Below are 8845 nucleotides of genomic sequence, written 5' to 3'. Positions count from 1 at the left end.
AATTATTATTGTTAATTTTATTTTTATGGCATGGGTTTCATGCTCAACATCAATTTATATGCTCAAGGTCAATTTAATTTTAGGCCAAGCACCAATTGTGTGCTTGAAGGGTTTGTCAGAGTCAAGATGTCAAAAGAGCCATTATATTATGTAATAGACTCCATTGATCATATTGTAACAAGTCAAAAGAATTTATTTGAGTCAAAATTGTGTCAAAATTCCCTCCAAGACCAAGTCATCCTCATGAAGGGTAATTCGACCTCCTTAAAAGCCTATATATAAGAAGCAATCAACCTCATTTGAAGAGAATTAACCAAAAACAATCGTTCTCAAGAACAAAAGTAAGAAAAGGAGTGAAGAACAAGAGAATACAAAGAGATAACGAGAAGAACCAAAATAAGATAATTTCTCCATCATTCTCTCTCACACGTGCAAGGATTTAGGGCATTATTTTGTTGCAGCAAGATCAAAATTATAGTCATCATAAAAGGTTGAAGTTTGGGTTGAAAAAGATTATGTTTGGAAGCTAAGTTATCAAGGAAGAAGAATCTCTCTAAGCGAAGGAAGAACGAGACTTATTTCACCATATTTCAGCCACACGTGTGGATTATTGCTTATGCAATATGGCCAGAATCTGTATTCAAGAAGTTGACGGTCCTAGCTTGTGATTAAGAGACTTGAATTTGCAACAGTTTGACTTGGGTTGACTTTTTGAAAGATAAGCTCATCTAAACGAAGGTTGACTTGGCCTTGGAGGGATCTTTGTCTTGGGTCTAAAGGTCTTGGAATTCATCATTTGAATATTCAATAAGAAGAGAAGAATTCTTGTGGGTTTTCTTCTCTAGGAGAGGTTTTGGCCCTCACTAGTACAAATAAGGCCAAAATATGATGGATATTAGTTAGATATGCGAATTCTTTTGCACTGGCTATTCGACACATCAACGTTCATCCAATCGTCATTGGAAACATGTCGAATAGTCGATAGTTTAATAACCGTTGGATATTTGGCGTTAAAATGTCGATTATTCAACACATAAAAAGGCATTAAAAATTGACGTTTAGGAATCAGTTTTGCGACCCTAAAAATCGTTGGATATTCAACGGCCTGAACGTCGCATATTTGGCAAGTCTTGCGCCAGCCCACAGTCAGATATACGACACCTAGGTTATTTTTTATGACGGGAAAAACCAACGTTTAGGCATCAGGTAATCGACAGTATAGGTAAATTATGCGACAAGAGTGTTATCGCTTTGACGTTCACATGCCAGTAAGGCATCGGATATGCAACAAGAGTTCTGTCCGACCGGAAAAAATAATGTTTAGGAGTCGGGTAATCGAAGGTATCTGTAAATTGTGCGATAGGAGTGTTATCGCTCTGACACTCACATGTCGTTAGTAAGGTGCCAAATATGCGATGGACGAGTGTTTTTTCCGACAGGAGTGTTAAAATACCGACGCTTCTTTTCGTTTATTAGTGCGTCAATTATCCAATGAGTACTCCGACCTATAGTCGTCAAATATTTGACGGCTAGCCTTTACCATCGCATACTCTATGGAGGTCTGTGTTAAAAAAATATATAATACTGTCTTGGCATCAATTATTTATACAGAAGAAATTATATGTTACTCGTAGTTTGCGGAGCCCCTCTAAGATATAGCCATCATGGATCTTTAACATGATATCTATTGTTATTTTATTTTTGGTTCAAAACTTCAAACCTATGCAGAGGTTCAGGGGAACCCCTCTTGTGAAGAAACTACGAGAGAGGAGTACAACTATTTAATGGAGATCAACCAAGGGGAATTGGCACCTCTTCCTACAGATAGGTCTACCATGACTAATATGGTATTCTTTTCATTGTTTCTTTGTTTGGATATTATCCAAGATGATTATAGGATCAATTTGATTCATTCCATAAATGTTAGTGACATTTTTGACATATTTTAGATGATTAGTTGCAAGGAGGTTCCCACTTTTTTTCTTTAGAGAATTAATTTAGAGGATGGCAATGATACAACATTAGTGTACTCTACCAAATATCAATAGTTGATTAGGATTATTTTATAACTTACACATTCCATAAAAATCATCTCCTACGTAGTTGGAGCACTTTATAGATACATGCATGAGCAATATGAGCTAAACTAGAAAGAAGCTAAGACAATTTTTAGACATGTGACTACAAGTTATGGTTTACACTATGCAGTAGGGTCTTCCTTGGATATTGTTTGTTACGTTGATTCATGTTAGGATAGTGATAGAACATATTGCAAATCCACATTAAGATATGTTGTCTACCTTGGTTTCAACCCCATGTGTTGGTCAAGTAAGAAGTATACAACTACTACTCTTTCATTAGTAGAGGAAGACTATAGGGGTGTAATGAACATTTTTATTCAAGCCATTGCTTCTAAGACATTTTGGTAGATATTAGTGTACAAGTTCAACTTCCTATAGTGATATGATGTGTTAACCAAAGTACACTCAAGTTTTATAGAGATTGATTTTAGAGACAACAAACACAGAACATTAAGGTTCACATGCACTACATCAGAGAGAAGATGAATAAATGAGTAATTAATATGAAGTGTTCCCATTCTTTTGAGTATTATATAGATATCTTCACCAATATTTTCATGCTACAAAGATTCACATCTTTGTGGGAGCTCTGAGGAGTGAAGGACACAGGTTCTTAGTAGTTGAACTATTTGATAGAAGCACTCTTATTTTGAGTGGGGGTTTATTCCCACTAGATTTTTCCTCCTTACCTAACATTATATTTTATTTACGTTGTATATTAGTACCTAATATGGTTGAAAATTCCTGATACTCGTTAACTAGGATACTCCTTAATTGTGCTTGGGGGGGGGGGGGTCGTTGGCATCATTTTGACTACCATCAAGCTCATCAAATTTGGCCTACAATCGTAAATATTTCGGTCTTCTATTGCAGGGTATATCTACGAGTGCGAAGAAGCTTAAGAAGGTTATTTTGGCTGCAGTTTGGTTCTCCTCGAGGGTTCGTTGATACTATGACTTAGATTGCTTATATATCTTTTGTGTTAATACTCTGGCTGAGAATTGTAGAGAGTTTATATCTCCCTTTTGTGATCACTCCTGAAGTTGATCGAGTACATTTTCTGGGAAGTTAGTTGGTTATTACGTTGGTGACTTCAACCCTCCTTGAAAGTGACTTTAGGAAGTCAATTCATCCCTCTTATTCAGGTTTTTCTTGGTGTACAAAAGTGACATTTCAGCCAGCAAATATGAAGTCAACCAACAAATATGAAGTCAGCCTAGAGAGGCCTAGTCAAGCCCTTGGAAGACTATATAAAGAGGAAGACTTCAACCTCCTAGAAGAGTTTGCCAAAAAGAATGAAATATCATAATATGTATTTATTGTAGGATCATTGTGAGATGGTCACAAACCTTAGAGAGTGAACCTTATAAATAGAGCTACAACATGCAAGCCTCAAACCATAAGTGCGAACCATATTATTCATGAGCTACACGACATGAGAGAAAGATCTAGAAATAAGTGTGAACCATAGTTTAAATGCAAACTATGAATAATCATAGATAAACACTACGCCAATAATGGAAATTAGAGAATAAACACTTCAATAAAACCCTCTGTGTTGATCAAGAGGTCCCTAGGATATTGTATTTTATGATTGAGTCAACATGGATCAAACAGAGACAGAAATGACTTCACATAGATAATTTGATTCATTAAGTGAAATGGATACAAGTCTTGGACATCGAATGAACATTTTTATTCAAGCCATTTCTTCTAAGATGTTTTGGTAGATATTAGTGTACAAGTTAAACTTCTTATAGTGATATGATGTGTTAACCAAAATACACTCAAGTTTTATAGAGACTGATTTTAGAGACAACAAACCAAGAACGTTAAGGTTCACATGCACTACATCAGAGAGAATATGAATAAATGAGTATTTGATAGGAAGTATTCCCATTCTTTTGAGTATCATATAGATATCTTCACCAATATTTTCATGCAACAAAGATTCACATCTTTGTGGGAGCTCTTAGGAGTGAAGGACATAAGTTCTTAGTAGTTGAACTTTTTGATAGAAGCACTCTTATTTTGAGTGGGGGGGTTATTCCCACTATATTTTTCCTCCTTACCTAACATTATATTTTATTTATGTTGTATATTAGTACCTAATATGGTTGAAAATTTCCAAGACTCATTAACTAGGATACTCCTCAATTGTGCTTAAGGTGGGTGATTGGCATCATTTCGACTACCATCAAGCTCATTAAATTCAGTATGCAATTGCAAATATTTCAGTCTTCTATTATAGGGTATATCTACAAGTGCGAAGAAGCTTAAGAAGGTTATATTGGCTGCAGTTTGGTTCTCCTCAAGGGTTCGTTGATACAATGACTTGGATTGCTTATATATTTTTTGTGTTAATACTCTGGCCGAGAATTGCAGAGAGATTCACTCTCCCTTTTGTGATCACTTTTGAAGTTGACCGAGTACATTTTCTGGGAAGTTAGTTGGTTATTACATTGGTGACTTCAACCCTCCTTGAAAGTGACTTTAGGAATTCAATTCTTTCCTCTTATTCAGGTTGTTCTTGGTGGAAAAAAGTGGCATTTCGGCCAGCAAATATGAAGTCAGCCCGAAGAGGCCTAGTCAAGCCCTTAGAAGGCTATATAAAGAGGAAGACTTCGACCTCCTAGAAGAGCCTTCCAAAAAGAATGAAATATCACAATATATATTTATTGTAGGATCATTATGAGATGGTCACAAACCTTAGAGAGTGAACCTTAGAAATAGAGCTACAAAGTGTAAGCCTCAAATCATAAGTGCGAACCATACTATTCATGAGCTACAGGACATGAGAGAAAGAGCCAGAAATAAGTGTGAACCATATTTTAAATGTGAAATATGACTAATCATAGATAAAAACTACACCAATAATGGAAATTAGAGAATAAACACTTCAATAAAACTATGAGTTTATCAAGAGGTCCCTAGGAGCTTGTATTTTATGATTGAGTCAACAGGGATCAAACAAAGCCAAAAATGAATTCACATAGATAATTTGATTCATTCAAGTGAAATGGATACAAGTCTTGGACATCAAATGATCATAAATGTTTGAATACCATGTCAAATGAAACACATAAAGGTACTAGGAATGCAACACATAGACTAACCTTATATTTAATTATTAGGATATTTTACCATTAGCATGGGAATATTTCGCTAACTGGTGGGGCTTATCTACTTTTACTCTCTCTTTCCTATCAACATCAAGGGACTAAATAACATCCTGGTTCTGTGTAAACTCTCATAGGCTCTATGTATATAACTATCTATATTTTTTCCCTTGCATCGCCCCTAGGAGCATTTGCTTATTCCAAATACCTATTTTGATATTGTTGCTTCATATTTCATTCATGGTACCCAAAGGGTGGTTCCGATCAATCCAATAAGAATCCATTCATGAAAAGGAATTCCACATAATAACATTCTAATACATATGTGGTCATTTTCTAAAACTATATATTTCTTTACAACTTTCCAAGCTTTTGTTTCATCTTTAAGTTCACGCTGAATTTTTTCTATAACATTGATTACAAGCTTAATAAAGAAATATTTTGAAACCTGTTTGTAATAACCACGAGTTAAAATTTCATGTAATAAAGTTAATAAAGGAAAAATAACATCAAGGTCATGGGACATGTATTCCAATTTGAATGGTGGGAAAAGCATCCTAGTGGGTTTCACTTTTGATTAATTAATGACTATGGAAATGGCAAAGGCATTGGCAAAGGAAAGAGGCATTTATTGGAATTTTACTTATTAAAATAAAGGATATTAGGAGAATAGGGAGATGAAACGGCATAGAATTACATGTGAGTAAAATTGAAGGAAACATAGAGGAAATTGAAGAAAATAGAGGCCTCAATAATAAAAGGGCTTCTGAGGATTAGTTCATGACGTTTTTTTAGTTTTGTTTTAGAATTAGTCTTAGAGAGTAGAAGAGCACCAAGAGAAGAAAGAAAGCAAGAAAGCAAAGGAAGCAAGGACCAAGAAAGTAAAGGTTGGATCAAGTGGATTCATTGGGAATACTTGTAGGTAACGTGTTGCATGTATGACTTCCTAGCTGGTATCGGCATGCATGGTATATGAATGTGTGTATTTGTTTCATTTTATACCACCAAAATGGGTTTTTCCTGGTTGACGATGGTTTCAACCTTGCCATGCCTTTTCCAAATAACCATGGTGTGATGGGGTTCATTCTTGGTTGAGCTTTGGATTTCCATAAGGTTTTGGATCTGGGTGAGGTGGTCTTAGGAAAATCCCAAGGGTTGGGGGTGGAAATGGTTTTATCCAGTAAGCCCTCAACAGATGTGTGGAAATAGGAAAATTCCTCAAGGGATGGTGAAGGAATTCTGAGGAATCCAACCTTGGTTTGGTTTTGTGATCTTGGGGCCGGTTTAGGCAAGACCACAGTAGTGTGAGAGTGGATGTGGCTTAAACTATGGATTCCCTTAGTTGTTTATGCATTGGTTTATCCCATGAGATCCCACATTCATGATTGGAATATGCCATGAGGGTGATTGAGTAAAAGAAAGGTTTGGTTTAGCCCAATCTATGGTTAGGTGGTACATGGAAGTCCCTGACTTGGTTGGCTTTTGCATATGATAATAAGAACTAAGTTCCTATTGTATTTCATGAGTAACTATACTTCTTATTATGTGGCTTTGATGGTTGTTCTAACATTGTTATTATTCTGGTTATATGTTGTTTATAAGCATGGATTTATGACAAATTCTAGTCATGGATCGTATCATGTTTTGATTGGTAAATGAATGGTTATTCGATGCATAACCTAACAAATGTTATTGTAGTTATTATGAGAGGGCATTATACCTTCTTAGTGAGTCTCAGATAAGTTCTAGACCTCTATGTTTAGATATGTAGTCATGACCTGTAGATTACATGTTTTCCATGTGATTTACAGAATGATTGTCATGGTTATATTGGGTCAGGTCAAGTCCTTGATTAAGTTTTGTGTTAGAGGCTTTTTCCATGTGTCATTTAATATTCTGGAAAGTTTCTTCAAGTTATGGGAAATGGTCTGGAGACTAGCATTGAAAAAGTTCCTCAGATCTCCCCATTGCAGGCATAGAAGTGGGTGAAAAACACTGTAGTCGCTCCCTTGTAGGCTTATGCATGTGGCTGGAGGGTTACAGTCAAATTTTTGTAGTGTTGTGCCAGTGTCTGGGAGTCCATGACTTGAAAAAGAGGCTTAACATAGATTTTGGGCAATTGGAAGGGTGGTTTAGCCCTTCGGAGTCCTGTAGCACCTGAGGGAAGTCAGTAAGGTTTTGGTTTTTTCGATTCCACTTTATTAAGGTTACCTAGGAGGTTAAGTCGTGTCATAATATTTCTTCCTCTCATGTTTACCCTAGCAGGACAGTGAAACTTGGTAGATATGGGAGGGGTGGTATCAGAGCATGTTGCGCTCTCTTTGGGTAATAAATTATACCACAAATTGGTATCAAAGCTTCCAGGTTCAAACACTTGGACTGGATGGGTGGAATGTGATTATTATGCATGCATGTTAGTGGTGTGCATGCGTGATAATGGTTATGGTTTTCATCTACATAATCGGTGTCATACTTTAAGTTATCATGTTTGATGATGATGTGTTGGATGAGATAGAGAAGGAGATGTAGATCATCAGATCGAGGTCACAACATTGGACCTCGGGGTAAGATCAGATCATCATATAGGTTTGTATGTTGGGAATGAAGGTATGTTGGCTAATGGTTTTTATAAGCATTATGGTTATATACATGCCTATCATTATATTGGTTTTGTGGTTACATGCATGATAGATGCTAGTTGTTTAGTGCAGTCATATGTACGTGCGTTGGATAGTCATGAATGGTAGTTAACTTATTTTTGTATGAATTTTGGTCATACACATGATGATTATGGTCATTATATTTAATATCTTGATGTTATTATGTATCGTGCCAATATGGATCGAACTGTGTAGATGGTTATGGTTATGATGCTCAGGTATGAGTCAATATATTTGTGATATTGTGTCATATTAATCCAGACTGACTTGTGTAAATGTGATAGCTTCCGTTGAGATACATTGAGGTATGATTTGATTATGTCACCTAGTTGATTTATCTAACATGTTATGATTATAGGTCGTCGAATTTTTTATTAATTGCATGATATGAGTATGTGTCTATAAGACTACATGAAGGAACGATCTTGTTTTAAGATGATTGAATTAATAAAATATGTGTTGAGACAACTAATATGTACTTGAGTGCAAGTGGGTGTTAGCTATAGTATTATGACTAATGATTGTGAGTTGATTTCAGATTATGACATGGTTGTTAGTCTTGGTAAAGGTTGATTTTAAATTAATAGATATGATGTATTGATCTTTGGAATGTGTGACTGACACGTGTGAGCAGTTGCAGGGAAACATGCTTGGTATTAGCATGACAAGGTAACAAGTTGATTTGTTTATATAACTAACAATTGGGTGATGTGATAGCATATAATAATACTCAGTTGAAGCAAGGTAAAAGTTAAAATAAAGGAATTGGGTGAGAATTCCCGTGGCTATGTTTGGAAAACACAATTCCAAATGAATGAGTGCTTACATGGATATAGGAAGTCTTCTTAAGCATGATTTTGTTTGACATTATGTGGATATGTGCTATATTCATGAACATGTATTTGATAGGTATAACAACTAGCTTCCAATTATAGCTGGATTCGTCAAGGAATTGGAGTCCCTTGAGAGATGATATATGGATGTG

Source organism: Pinus tabuliformis, chromosome 1_1 (assembly GCF_031772625.1).
Source record: "Pinus tabuliformis cultivar Carrire ecotype Pingquan chromosome 1_1, CPIR1, whole genome shotgun sequence".
Taxonomy (NCBI): Eukaryota; Viridiplantae; Streptophyta; class Pinopsida; order Pinales; family Pinaceae; genus Pinus; species Pinus tabuliformis.
Note: the sequence above shows the minus strand (reverse complement) of the source record.